Below are 16358 nucleotides of genomic sequence, written 5' to 3' on the forward strand. Positions count from 1 at the left end.
TGCTATTCTCCTCAAGATTTTATTTGCATGGAGATTTATGCCCTAGAGATTAAGCATGTTTTAAGAAGATATTAATTGGTGCCAATTTGATAAGGGATTAATTATAGAGGGTTAATTTTACTGGATTTGGAGCACCTAATACTTGGGTAAATATGATTTCTCAGTGGGTCTACAGTTGTTTCTGAAGACTACAGATTAATAGTTGGAGTGGTGAACTCATTTATGTGGGAGAGTATCATCAATCTACTGAAGGCCTGAGTATTAAAAAGAAAAACATGGAGGAAGGAAGAATTCACTTCTCTGTATCCTTAAAAGCTTGAAATGTGACAATCATCTCATATCCTGATGCTCTTTGGTGTCAAGATCATCAGGCCCTGACTGAGATTAACACCACTAAATCTTCAAGCCTCAAAGCATCAATTTACACATGAGGCTCAAGCTTGTAGATTTCAGATTCTGAAACTCTACATCTACATCCAGATTTATACAAGCCAATTGCTTTTAAATAAATCTCACTGGGTATGCCTGAGTGTACAAGATTCATTTCTAAGAAACCATCTAGATCTGTAAATTAATAAATAGATGTTTATTGAGTAGATATCCAGATACTTTCATTGTTTCATTAGGTGGTTATTTCTCTGGGGATCCTTGCCTAACACAAGATAAATGAAGTTCCATTACTCTAGTATGCTACATACATTTCTAATATGAACAATGTATCACATGTTTGCTAGCTGGTTGTTAACTCTTGTTGTTTCTAAGATCCAAGTTTCTACTTAGCAGTAGAGTACTTGCCTAGCATGTGTGAAATCCTTGGATTTTATCCCCAGCACCATAATCAATCAAGCAACCAATTGAAATATCTTTTAGATGGATAAATTGTTTATTACTTTCCTATGATGCCTACATAGTGGCAAACACTTAGAAGTTTATAAAAAAATCTTTTTAAACAATAGCTATATAAGAAGTAGATTGTTGTATCTTATATGAAATAGTTTAAAATAGCTTATTGACTTGCAATACGTTTTATATTTTAGTTCATCCTAAGTCTCTAGAGGTAGGAGTTACCTATGTTGCATGTTCTTCCGTTACAGATTTTACCTACTACTTCTGTGGCTGATTCTGGTGAAAATTAAAATTAGAATTGTTTTTCCAATGCAAGTGATGTAAATACTCAGATACAAGGGGAGAAAAGACAACCAAACTCTAACTTTGAGGATATTACCTGTTTCCAGTTCTCCTTTTGCCTCTGTCTCTTTTCAATCAGAACAATTGCACTGTCTGTTGTACGTGCAACGATGAAAATTTAAATATAGAATAATTAAATTTCTTTTTATTGAACTTCAGAAGATAAAATCTTTTCCCTGCCAGGTACCTCGCTGAGTTTCTTTTTAAAGTGGTTGATTCTGGGCTGAAAAATTATCATTAGAAATAATATGTGTAAGATTAGGCCAAGATGCACAAGCACACTTCTCCAGGTTCCTCCAAATAATTAAAGATTGTGAACTTTGATACTTTTTTCACCAAAGTTGACTATTTCTGTATAAATATAAATGTTTAAATATAAGTATGTTTGTCATCTTCCTAATGTCCTTGTGTGTTATGCACACATACACAACAAGCACAGGCACACAGACACACATATGACTGAACCATTACAAATATCCAACCATTTTATAGGAATATGTCCCTAGGATGATTTATCCAGTATTTCAAAGTCTGGAGAAATATGAAGACATTCATTTTCCAACAAAACTAACCTGACATAGTTAGACTTGGATTTTTGTAAAAAGAAAAAAAATTAGTGAAATTTTCCTATGGGCTCAGTGTTTCGCAAAATGTATGCATATAAGATTCAATTGAAGACCTTTGATAACCTTCAAACCCAGGACACATCTCAGCCTTATGAGATATTAACAACAGTATAATAATAAAATTTTGCTGTTCACATCAGTTCACTGGTTCACTCAACAAACGTCCAGGATTGAAATTAACCTTTGGAATAACATCAGTGTCTACTGAATCTATTTTTAGATTTTTGGGTTCTTTTTGACTGTTTATAATCATTTGGAGGAATGAATAGTTTAGGAAATGTATCCTTTTTAAAGATATGTCAGTCCCAAGAAGGAATACTTTTAATTAATACAAGTCACTTCACCTAGACATTGTCACAGAGATTTTCCCACAATGGAAATTATTTCATCATTGCTCATTTGTCGTATTCCCTTTGCTAAAATAGTATGAGATAATAAAAGTAGAAGTAGTAATGGCTTTTTAATGGAAGGATGATGCTGAAGTTAAAACACTCCAAAGCCTTCCATTGAATTATCTTTTAGTTTTCTTATAGCATCATTCATAATATTTCTTCTTCTCTCCAAAGGTATGTCAGATTGTAAACACTAGCTGTGCAATATTCTCCTAGCTTACTTGAATATCATTGGGAATTCTCTGCTTCTAATATTGAGAGGAAGAAAGCTGACAGAAGAGCTTCCACAAATACTAGATGAATCAGGAGATGATTCAGAGGATGAGACAGATTGTAGCACTCTGAATTCTAAACTAATGGACAAATAGATTATCATACAAGTACAGAGTCAGCTGACTCATGAGATGATATGCTAGATGAGTTTCCTCAAAAGCTAGAATTAGCAATGTATTTATAAAGTTGAAAAGAATTGTCTGATATTTTTGTCTAGTTTAGAATTAACTGGAATGATAGTATCACAAAATAGTTCTACAGAAAGTTTTTACTTTCTTAAAATTTTCTTTTTATTATCCTTTTGGTTTTAATTACATCAGGGCTCCAATGTGTGATATGTATTGAAAAAACATTGGAGACTCTTAATCAGATCTCTGGCTGAATTAACTGCCCTTATGAAGTAGATCCTGAAATCCTTTTCCTCTATTTTGACCATGAATCTATGAATCAGGAAGCAAACACTATTTACAGAAATAATAAACATGAATGCAATTAAACACATATTCTTATTGTAAAAGTAACAACTTATTTCATTAAGTTTAACAGAATACCTAAACAGTGTTAAGAAAGCTTAAAATTATTGAAAACTAATTCCATTACTAGAAATGTTAGTATCTTACATGTAAGGAATAACAAATCCAGTATCTAAATATTCCAGCACAGGATATTATATTAAAATCTTAATTTAATTTTAAAAACTTAGAACACTTAGGAAACTTAAACGAATATAATAATTATTCTTTTTCATTTAAGTATTTTTAGGAACAGTATCAATGGAGATAAGTGGGTGGACAAGGATTAAATTCTGGAGATATACCCAAATATATCTTACTGATTATTTTGTGTGACTGCTTAATGATGCAGGAAATAAGGATTGCTTCGAAAGATTCTGGTTGAGTATTTAATGTGAATGGTGAGAACTGATATGGATTCCAATTTGGGGGTGGGGGAGAAGTAAAAGAAGGCTTTTGTAGGAATAGGGCTGGTGATTAAATAAGATTTAATATTGAACATTATAAATATGAAATGTCGATTAAACATTAAGTGTGGAATATCAGTTAGTATGTGTGTATGAGAGAAAGAAAAATCGATGGGGATAAATGTGAAGCAATTGACCAAGACAGTCTTAAAGTTCCCCCAGTTTAATTTTAGACAGGTTTCTTACTTTAGACCTCTGCTGACCTCCCTTCCCTTGGAGCATTTACTTTAGAAAACATGCACTTGTAAATTCCCATTAAGATGTAAATCTTTTTAAAAGCCTTGCCAGCTTTACAACCATGGGGTGATTTTCTCAACTACCTAGAAGCTAACCCTTGGAACTGTAATCGTCCTATCAGTTAAAGTCCTTATTCCCAAGCCCTGGAGGAGAGTAGGAATCTAACCTTAATTGATGCCAATTAGCAAACACAAATGGCCTAATTACAGAAAATGACATGTAAAGACAGGAAAAACTAACTCTATTCTCAAGATATTCCACTGATCAACCTTCCCCATAACTTCAATTAATCGAAGAGACTATAGAATCTTGGCCTTTCCTACAGTTACAAAAAGACCTGAACTATTGGTCACTTTGGGAACTTGTTAAAAGCAGAAAACTCTGAGACCTCACCTGACGCCTATTAAATCAGAAGCTTAATTTTTTAAGAAGTTCATCAAAGGGGTTGGGTGGGAAGTGCAGAATGAAAAAACATGGACTGAATCTGTAAAGTTGAAATTTATGCTGTGGAATAAATCAGATGAAAGGATGGGGTGGCACAAAGATAGGGATGTTGAATATGAAGTAAAAACAAGGTGAATTGGCAGACTTTTTAGTTAAATTTACCATCACTCAGTGGGGTGATTGACAATAATCCAGAAGGCAGAGTACACAGAGGTGAACGGTGAAGCGCCTGGGAGGTCTTCGAGGATCATAGCTGTCTAAAGAAATGCCTGCTGCAATGTGGATGAAATTTTTGAGAGATCTTGAAGAGTCATAGGTACCAGGCACAATGTGGATGAGATGGGATGATTCAGGAAGAGTGTTCAGGAGGCCTTGGGAGACATAGATGTCTAAAGGAGTGCCTGGTACAATGACAATGAGCTGAAATGTTTACTGTGTGTGTTTTTTTAAGTTAATTAATTAATTTATTGCCAAAGTGATGTACAGAGGGGTTACAGTTTCATACGTAAGCCAGTAAGTACATTTCTTCTCAAATAGTTGAAGAACAAATATGGGTTAGAACTGCTTTCAGTACACTTGGTTGTCTCTGGTTATGAGGCTCCCAGTGGTGGAGGCTGTGACTCTGGGAAAGAACTAGGATTCAGACTGGGAAAGAGTTGCCAAACATTTTCTAAAACCAGGGAGTGAATAGATTACATTGTGTGGACTACCTATGTGTCTTGGCCATACCTACTCAACATCCATAGGCATTATGTAAATTAACACGTTTTTAACAAAATAGTATAGTCGTATGGAAAGAAAACGGGAGTCACATTTTGTGAGGTTGAGTCGGAGTCTTCTTTAAAAGGCTGCCGACTGCATGGGTGGGACTCCTGTCACAAAGACAAGCAGCCCAAGCATACATATAATGCTGTTGGGAAACAGAGTCATGAAGGCCAGAGAGGAAAGAAAGAACCAAAACAACACCAACAAACCAATTCAGCTCCAATGGAGAGTGGAAATGAGATGCTATGGTGACTGGAGAAGAGCCAGAAGACAGGACAGGAACATGGAGGCAAGTGGCAAGGTGCCATGGTTCTGGAGCTGGTCTGGTGCTGACCCTAAGTAGGGTCAGGTCAGGAGAAAGGGTCACAGGAAACTCCCTGCCCCAGGTACCGGAGTCCCTGCTCCTGCCTGCAGGGATTCAGGCATTCCCATCACCTGGGAGATGGGTGCTTCACCTTCTCTCACCATGAAGACAAGGTACCAGATCCTGCCATCTGCTATGTGGCCAAGGTGGCACCAGCCAGACTGGATCTCCCCACTAAAGTATTTACACAATATGCAACAGTTTACATTGACTGGTGACCCGTGGTTTGTTGTTTAGTCTCTGAATTGAGGTATCAAAGTAAAGACAGGATGGTGGTGGTGTTAAAAATTAGACTGAGGATAACTGACAGGAGATTTTGGAGTAGCTAGTAGGAGTCATTGAGAGCTGTGGAAGATCTGTGTCAAGTTAGATGTGAAAATCGATGTAGCATCTGAGAGTGGGATTTCTGTGTGAGATATCATGCGTTCAACTTGAAAAGTTAGAGGTTAACTCAGGTACTTGAACTTATTAGGCAGGTATTGTCTTTTGATCCACAGCCCAGCCATTTTACTTTCACTATTTTTTTTTTAAATAGCCTCTTGTTTTTTGCAGCTCCCCCCACTCCCCCAAAGCCCAGAATACAATTCTGTTTATACTTCCCTTGCAGCTGAGAGGGTGAGACCTTGCAACCACACTTGGCTTTTTATTGGTTGAGATGAAAAATCATGAAATGTTTGCCCAGGCTGGCCTCAAACTTCAATCTTTCTAATGTAAACCTCTCAGCTAGCTAGGATTATAGATATGCGGAACTACGTTCTGCTGAATGGCTTTTTCTTTTACTTTGTGGCAGTGTTCTTGTCAAGTTGAGCTCAGTTTTCATCTAAAAAGAGTCACCCATCCCAGGGCTGGCAGCTATAAAGGTTGACCCCTGGAACCATATTGGAACAATTGAGAAGAACCATAGGAGAGAACAGAGACTGGCCACTGTCCCCTCCTGTCCTGTCCTTCTTTTCACAGCTGCTGATCCCAAGAACATTCCATAAAACTTTCTACTAGTTAATTTCAGTCCTATTGTATGATTCCTGATTAGGCCAGCCAATAGAAGGCATTATTTAATAAATTATTTCAAAATCTATATCTGAATGACACAGTGTTACTGTATTAGATACATGGTGGATATGTCAGTTTGTAAAAGTTAAAACAAGAAAGCGCTTCCTAGTGAAGATAGAAGTATTCATCTTGATGTTCATAGCTCTCAGTGGCAGATGCTTGATACAGCCCCTTTCCTTGGAGATGATTAAAGATTCCTAGAGCAGTACGTGGAAGCTTTGTCCCTCAATGCCTGGCAACCTCCACAGTAGCTTCATCTGGAGGCTTGTTGAAATTTTCAGTTCCCACCATGTTTTTACAAGACCCTTGATAAATCCTAACCACTGACTTAGATCTATGGTTCTCAATCCTGACTGTAGGATAGTATTCAAACCTATAAGGTTTGAAAATGATTAATGTCTATGCTCCATTTCAAATAAATTCCATGAGAATATCTGGAATATTGTGTCTGGAAAGTGGTATGTTATAGAAGGTTCCTAGAGTCTTTTGTAGTGAGTGTCCATTATGAAGAAGCAGTAACAAACAGGGTCTTGGGGCTCTTCTGTCCAATGAATGTCTTAAGTCAATAACAAATGTAGATAAAATCTCCCTGGATTCCCATCAATACGTCTCCATTTTTCTCTTAGTAGTTTCAGCTGATCTTCTCAGAAAATGGAAATATGAATCTGTATACTGATTAATTTGCTTATTGTCTGAGGGCAGCCCCTAGAAATTAAAACCTTCTGTCTCTTCTCAAGAGGCTATGGATGAAGTGAAACTAATAAATGATCATGGAGCTCAGCATCCATGTACAAAATCAATGTTCATATTCACTCTCTTTCAAGAGCTGTTTCTGTTTGGTTAGAATGATTTTCAATTTCAATGTATTCTTGGGGTCAGTCAATAAGGTCTGGCCTCAAGGCAAATCATTCAGTCCTTTGTTCTCTCCTTTTGCTTTAAGGGAGAGGACCACATTAAAAAAATGGAAGAATATAAATAGCTTCATTGGTATCCAATTCCCAGACCATTGATTCTTGCCCAAGCAAACAGAAGGCAAGAAGGGTAAAAGAGCTGTTACTTCCTTCTACAAAAAAATAAGACATACTTCTTGCACAGAAAACAGGCCTGAGCTAAATAAAACACTATTTAATTATTAAGTGCACACCAATTACATAAAAGTTTTGAATTATGCCCAGAATATGAGATCTCTTTGTATATAGATTAAAAACAATTTAGTAAAATAAAGAAATGGGATATCATACTTTAATATTTCAGAGTCACTTAATGGTACTAGTAGGAGCCATAATATGTCTAAAATGAAGCTTATCTGCATATAAATTTTGTATTTGTTAGAGCCCAAGAGAACACAAACTACACATTAAAAATATACCTTACAGGTAGAAATTCTGTTGCTTTCAAGGCAAAATGTGTGAAAAACAAATTTTGTTCAAGTAAAATGGAGCAAACAGTTGTTAACATTTGCCATCTCATAGTCTCATAGTTATTTGTACTGTTATTCTTTATGTAGACATACACTGAGCATAGAACCCAGGAAGAACATCATACAGAAGAGAAACCCGTGCAAGGTCAACTAAAGAATGTTCACAAACAATGCCTCTGTGGTAGTTACTGTAGGTAACTGTGTATCTGTATTCAGAGCCTTCCTGTGTGTGTTACTGTTGGTTGCATGGTTACATGTGGTTGCATGGGCAACCACATACCATGCTTTACATGATGAATGAAAAACCAGAAGGAATGGCAGTTGCTTTTCCAGTTTCTTTGCTTTCAACATTATATCTTCTGAACCTCATGGTAGAATATGGACATTACTTTCCACTTTAAGAGTTGTAGTTGATAGTATACCTTTTTTTAACTTTTAATTGGCTGAAAAATAGTGACTCAATTACTGGCTTTTAAATGCATTTTCCTTCTTTCATCTCCTCATTCCCCTAGTTTATGTCATTGCTTCCAATGGCTTTAGTTGTCCAAACTATGTCAATGTGGTTCACTTATATACAGGCATTCTATAGGTAACCACTTCTTTTCTGTGTTTGATTGTATTCTCTTCTATTTGGAAAATAATTTGGAACTGAAATATTTTATTTTTTATTTTGTTATCTTTGGCGTTGCCATGTTGCAAACCATATACCTTCCTAACAGGGACAAATTCAGTTCTGTTTGTCTCACTGGTTTTCTAGCAGTAAATATTCAATCTGTAAGTTAGCTGTTACAGTTAGAGCATATGAACTGATTTAATGGCTAATTGTTGGTGAAATTAAAATTTTAAGTGTATGTGAAAATTCATTGTGTTATAAAAATATGTTTAGTGTTCTAAAACCTTATCAGTGGAGGCTTTTTTTTTTTACCATGTAAATTAAACCAGGCTTAACTCCTTTTAAAGAAAATACTAACATTTACTTTAGTTATAAGAGAAGGAAGAACCATAAATAATTATGTTTGAAATTGATAAATTGAATTTGGGGTACTTTGTGTCTAAAAAAACACAACCCTGTTACAATGTAACTCTATAAAAATGTTCCCCCTGAAAAATAAAAGCAAGTATATGAAGTATGAATTGGATTAATAAGAAGGAAAGACTGGTATCCAGTGAAATTGCAAGTATAATATGTACATGATTGGATTATTTCAGCCTTTTAAGGAAACAGTCAAAGCTTCAAATATGTCTATCTTCCCACAAATGGCAAGTTCATTATTCAGAAGATTTGGCTACACATATTTTTGCTCACAGGTGTCAAATTGTATTGTTTGTGTATTTTCAAGGCAAGTGTTTGGAATTGCAGAAGCACAGGATGGGTGGTGAAGTCCTGCCAGTCGTGTTGTGAGGACAGTTTCTCTGACAGCAGATTTTGGTGCAAATATGTCGCTAAAGAGGCTTTCCTAATTAAAATACAGAATTCTGTAACTCCTTTCCCTTCTCAACTCTGATCTCTCATGGGTTGGGTTTTCTTCCTGTGGTACCATTGCACACCTGATAGCTTTAGTAGCTACTATGTTGGCCTCCTGAAGCTCATCAAACTCCTCTAATTTGCAAACCCATTCAGTTGTCAGCCACCCTGTGAATGTCATAGTCTATGCTATGAATCACCCCACACACAAAAAAATCAAAGTGATCCTAGAGACAAGCACTCAAAGATGTTTTCTGCTTTATGCATAATTAGCTCCCATGATAAGTCTTCCATGCATAAACAAATGAACCTTTTTACTAGAATGTACTGTCAGCAACCGAGGAAAGCATTTTGGTACAATAAGCTTTAGCGATAATTATTTTCCATTTGTTAATGCATTTTAAATTGAAAACAGCAGAATTCAGCCCTTCCAAGTATGCTGAAAAAGCCATAATTCCTAGAGCAAAATTAAAATCTGAAATATTTGTATGATTGTTTACACAATTAGGAGTTATGTCTTGGAAAAAATCCAAATATACTGATAGGTTTGAAAAAAATCTAAACATTTTTTTGCTCCCATAAACAATATTTTCAATCATGGAGTACTTATGATGATAGCATTGGCAGACATTGTATCACTTCAGACATCATAATTTAAACGTTGACCCATCTTTTCTTTATAATCCAGTCTTTCAGAACCTCCCTGCTCTGTGGGAACACTCTTGAATGATAATTAAAATACAACATTGTGGATCATTCCTTACTTTATGTTTCTTGGCACACAGTACAAGCTCCAAAAACATGACTGAAATAACTAGAATAGCAGGCAGGAGTTGTAACAAACATAACTGATTATTCAGAAACCTCACATGCAAGTGGAGAAGTTGTACTTTACTGAAAACAGTAAAGTTGGTTGAGGGTTTTTTTCTTCACCATACATTAAAAAACAACCTGTTGTATAAGTTTTTGACAAGTTTTGTAATATTTTGGGCATAAATATCCATAGGACTTCATGTGTTTTCCAATGCATCTTAAGTTGGAAATAACAAGACAAAGGAGTTTTTGCAAACACAGTGATATTTAGAATACTTAAGAACCAGTAAAGCATTCAGATTTGTACTTCTTGTGCAAATATAATTTGTTGGTGCTTTTAAAAATAACAATTTTGAAATAAATAGCCAAGGATATAGGTAATTTAGATAGTAAATTTTGAAATAGTTATCTAATTTTACATATAAAAACACATTTTACCAAATTTGGCATGTCATCACAGTTGCACAAAGCTGCCAGGAACAATATTTTAAACGGGAACAGTATTGAAAGTAATGTCTTCCCTTTAGTATCATAAAACATGGGAAAGAAGAAAATACCTCCTTTGAGAAACAAAACCAGTAAATATGTCTACAGCTTGTTAGAGATACTGAGTTTTCATGATTTTACTGACTTTTAAATTGGTGTCTATTAAGGTGGCGGCATTCTTTTCGGAAAAAAATATTCTTGTTAAAAGTAGTCAAAATGAGTCTTGAAGAAATATAGAAACACCCACATCTAAACAATGAAATCTTAAAATGCTGAATAACCTACCAGATCTTGACTGTCCCCCTCTTCCTTAAAGTGATGGATTTTAAGTTGCAACATGGTTGATACATGTCATTAATACTCTATTTCAGGAGTTTATAAAAACAACAGCTAAGGGACTTGAGCAAAACGCAACTTATTTTTTTAACATATTTCTTTAAAAGAAACATCATCACTTCTGTAATTCTGTGTAGCTATTTGAAAGAGATATAAGAATAATACATGACAGCAATGTATTGGGTTTTTATCGGCTCCAGACATCCATTCTGTTTGAATTATTAAGTGGATTGATGGATCCCAAGCATGCAGAGTGCTGGTTTATTAACTATCTCCTCTCACAGAGACTGAGACGGTTTTCTCTGTGACCCTATTCTCACTCCACTTATGTAGGTGAGTATTATAGTGTGCTTGGTATTCCCAAATGTTTTCCACAGAAATTATATCAATCTAGACACCTGTCAGGAATATATTAGTTACTATGCTTGAACAGATCATCTAGGTTTAGAATTGTAAGACCTTCCTTTATCAGTATGAGATGATATTTTATTATCTCCCTGTGTCTTGTTTTAGGCAGTCCTTCCCTCTCTGAGGCACATCTTCAGAACTGTTCTTTATTTTCCATTACTAATGTTCTAAGTTTATTTGTAGGCAAATTTTGTATTGATTCGGAAAAATTGCAGGGGTCAAGTCATTGTGGTTTGAAAGAATGAGTCAATAGATATAGAGGAAGAAGTAAAAACAAAGATTGAATACAAAGGTAGGTAGAACTCCTGCTGCTGAGAAAGTGCCATGAAGTGGCACAGCCTGCCTGGGGTACATTGTGCAGGGGTTAATAAAATGTCTCCTGGAGAGAACTGAGTGACTCTTAAGCTCACTAGAATGTATCAGTCCCCAGAACCAATTGGAAGGTCCATGAAGTTTACAGGAGCTCTTCTCCATGTGTTTTTAGCCCCTTGACTGTGGTCTAATCAATCAGATGCAAGTCTTTTTGAGGGTCATGGGTCATGATTCCAGGAGCTAGCTAGCACAAGTTGATTGCTCAAGACCATGGTAATGTGATGACTAGGTGCCTGCACCCATGGGTGCTCAATGAAGGAGAAAACATCTCTATGGGAGAAAGCTTTTGTCTTGACTGCCCAGCCAGGCTTTATTGTTCCTGCTCTCCAATGCATCTAACTCTTCACTTTAGATGTCAAAACTATCTTTCACAGTGGTTTTTCTTACCATGTTTGGTGAAAAAAAATCTTAATTTTGGTAAAATCTTTTAATCAAAAATATTTTAATCAAATCTTTTGTGGTAGTTATACTTTAAAACTTTTTTGTACGTCTTTGAATTTTTCCACAAAGGCCACCTCCTAAATCTTCCTCCAAAATTGCGCTGTTCTACTTTCAAGCTTTTGCCTTTCAGGCTTAGGTATATAATTCATCTGAAACGGATATATATTTTTCATCAGTGAAAAACAGCATAAACTTTTGCTATATGTCAATTTTATATGTCTATTATTTTATTTCCAGTCTCTCTCTTCTTCCATTGTTCAAGGTTATACAACTGTGATTATGTCAGTGTTTTAATATTATGTGTATTATATGTATATATTTATAGTAGATCTTGATACGTAAGATCAATCTTGTTTTTCTTTCTTAGAAGTTATTTTCTGACAATTTGGTTTTCATTTATTAAAGACTAGAGTAGCCTTTGAGACTCTCTACTTTCATAAAGATTTTTCTATTCATAGACAAATCTCCAAAATTTAACAAGTGCTATGAATATCTCTCATACTTTAATTTATTTATATCACTTGAAATATTTACTTCTAAGAACTTTACATTTTTATTACATTTAAGGAGTTGAGACAATATTGTGAAACTTATGCAGTGACATGATATGAACAAAACTTTGAAGAATCACAATTTAAATTATAATATATGAAATGAAATTATATGTTTAATTATATTACTATGATTACCCTGTGAATAGATTAGGTAGGCATTGGGCAAAGATGGATATAGAATAGCTATTTTTAAACCTATTTGTATAATACAGTAAAAAGATTATGGTGACTTGGCCAATATTATAAGAGGTATAGTGGTGAGAACTAGTGATATTATAGAAATATTGTAAAGGTATTTCACAGTGGGGCATGATAATGTACTGTAAATGCTGTGTCTCCTGAGATTTTCATTTTGCAAATAAGAAATATGAGATGCCATTTAAGCAGATGGAATAGTCTTCAAAGAGTAATAAGTTTCAGTGGTAGGAACACAAGAAACTCAATTTTGAACACATAAATCTGAGATCTCTCTTAGATTTCCAAATTGACATTTGGGATATGAGTGTAGAATTCAGGAGAGAAGTGTAGGTTTAGCCCTCAGGATTTTCCATATCCTAAAACTAGATACGATTACAATGTAATTTTATTGTGGAGGAGCATCTGTGAGGAATGCCAATAAAAAAGAACTACTATTTCCAAGAGGTATATTTAATAAAATTAGTCAAGTATGATGATCTTAAGAGCAAGATGTATGTTCTTAGCATACATTGCTAGAGGACAAAAGGATATGTGAAACAGAGATAAATCCTACCTTGTTCATGATCATAGATACATAAGAAAGCCAAGGGATACTGACGGGTATAGAAGAGCTAAGGAAACACACACACACACACACACACACACACACACACACACACACTTATACACATACCACACACACTTATACACATACCATACACACATATACATACCATACCCACAGCACACATACACACACTTATACACATACACACTTAGTCACACACACAAACATACAAATACAGAATAAGGAAACCTACCAAATACTGTTTGAAGGGGGGAAGAAGGAAAAAAGGAATAGGGGATGGGAATATGGTGAAGGGTAAATTTGTTCAAGGCACACTGTGTGCATGTATGGAATAGTGGTAGTGAAATTCTCCTTCTATTAAAATGTATTTTAATTCGAAAAGCAAAGAAATGAGGAAGTGGGTAGGAGGAGAGGGTGGGCAGGACAGAGGAAAATAAGGAACAGAGGAAAAAGTAAAAGAGAAAAGAAAAGAAATAAAGTGAGTAAAAAAGGGGAAAATCGAGGGAAGACAAACCTTTGAAGCACAAGCTGCCTAATTGAAAAGGAAGGCACTGATACATATACTTTATGAAAATGAGGGTTGCTAGGTTTAATGTACAGTTAATGAATCTTCAATTTTAGAATTCCCCACTTATATAGTAAAACAGAACACTAACTCAGTAAGTCAAGCAAAGTATCTAAGATGGCAAAAAATAAAACAAAACAAAACAAAAACCTCTAGGACCCATGATAAGCCACCCACTAATCTTCTCATGAAGGTTGTTATAGGACAAGAAAGTCTTGTCTGTGTATGCTAAACATTATATGAACGCTAAGACAGGCGGAAACACTCCAGTTTGGGTTTTATACTCTAGGTACAAATTAAATTACTGAAAACAAGCATTTCAGAGCTCTCAATATAGAAAAAAGAAGGTCCTGAGCTGTTATAAACAACTCCTCATCTCAGGATATTGCATTCTTATGTATTCTATGTTTATTCCAGAAATTAAATGCAAGAGGAACACCAGTTCAGTCAGCCAAAGTCATCTGAATACAGGCACTGTTGTACTGACTCATAGAAGTAGCTGAGTGGTTTGCTTCAGGCAGTTTGAGGATACAGCTAAGAAGTTTTTTGTTTTTTTATGGATATAATATTTGTGTTTTGAAAGACATGTTTATGAGGCTCACATAACTTCCATGTGTAGTTTTTGCCAGTTATCAACGGGGCAAAAGTGGCTTTGAGTAATCTCCAAACATTATGCAAATTTTCTTGGTTCTGAGCTAGAGGTTTATCATAATAAGAGTGCATCCACTTCAGGACCCAGTTAGGAAAAAAAAGGATTTGAAATTCATACAGCCCAAAAGTAGCTGGTAGAAAAATTAACAGCCATCGTGTATGTAGATTTTAAGCAGAACACTTAGATTTTTTTTAGCAAATCCTAGGGAGGAAATGGCATTCTATCTAGCCAGGGACATGTTGAATAATAATAATAATAAAACATAATTATAACTACATCACATTCTCTGATGTTTCTCAGATAAATGTGCAATAATAGAATTTATCTGCATTTCTAGGCTTTGATAACAACCACGTGTACTACTTAATAGCAATATCATTAGTATGCTTTGATGTAAAGTGAGGGTTGTATGTTAGCCTTCACCCTGGCAATGAAAATGGTCCCCACTTCAAACAAACTGAAGAAGCCAGGCCAGGTGACAATAACCTTACACTATGCATGTAGAAGACAAAGTACATGCATAATACACAGTTTTGAAGCCTACTACAGGTTAGTAGCATTGTAAGTGCATTTAACTTTATGGGAAAGAAAATAAAAAGTAATAATACAATTATCTTCAGTAGAAACAACAAAGTTGTAAAAGAATTGTAATTATTCTTGGTATACTACTTTGATTCACCATGAAAGCTACTTATCTTTGTTTCACTGTGACTGTTCTTATCGTGTAAGTTCTACACCCTAGTTAAGCTAAATATAATAATATTACTTCCATAGCAAGCTAAGGTAGCAATCACATGAATTTGTCTAATTGTATTATACATGTGGGTAAGATGTAAGAGCAGGAAATCATTTTTCATTTAAAAAGTAATCTAATCAGCTAAAAGTGGAATTTAAAGAAATACCAGGGCAAGGATGTTAACTTTCCAAAGAAAGAACTACAAGTAGTTACTTCTGGAGAGGACCATTAAAGTTTTGGGAAGAGAATAGTATGAAAAGGTTGCATTCTGATAACTTAACTGGAACCTACCTACCTTTTTAAATGGTGCTTATGAGCAGGGCATTTGTGGCTCATACCTTTTAATCTTAGCTACTCAGAAGGCTTAGAGCTGAGGATCACAGTTTGAAACCAGCAGGAAAGTCCACAAGACTATAAACTACTACAATAAACTACTCAGAGAAAGCTAGAAGTGGTGCTGTGGCTCAAGTGGTAGAGCACTAGCCTTGAGCACAATGAGGTTCCTAGGCCCTGAGTTCAAGCCCCAGGACCAGCAGAGAAAAAAAAAATTCTTATGTATTTTGGATAAAAATAAAAACTTAACTGAATATAGTATGAATTCAAACACATGTGCATAAAATGGATCCTTGCCCACGTTTATAATCTTGGCATTCCAGAGCATGAGTAGTAGAAGTGATTCCCATTTTGATTTTACAATGTATAAATGTATAGTAGTATACTTCTGAGATAAAAGCATCATTAATTGGAATTAGCTATTTCTCCAGGGGAAAAATACCCTAAATCATGATAAACCAAATAAAAAATTGAGATTGAACAAGTTGCTTAAATATTATTGCTTAAAGCAATCATTAAAATAGGATTTAAATATTTATGAGATTGAGAGATTTTTCTTTTTTACTGTCTTGGAAACAAAATTAGTTATTCTTTGTAGAATTTTGAAGTGGGTAGGAAACAAGATAGTTTTACATTATTAGATTATAATGCATTATAAACTAATTGAGAAAAATAAAATTATTTCCACCACAA

This window comes from Perognathus longimembris, chromosome 14 (assembly GCF_023159225.1).
Source record: "Perognathus longimembris pacificus isolate PPM17 chromosome 14, ASM2315922v1, whole genome shotgun sequence".
Classification (NCBI taxonomy): Eukaryota; Metazoa; Chordata; class Mammalia; order Rodentia; family Heteromyidae; genus Perognathus; species Perognathus longimembris.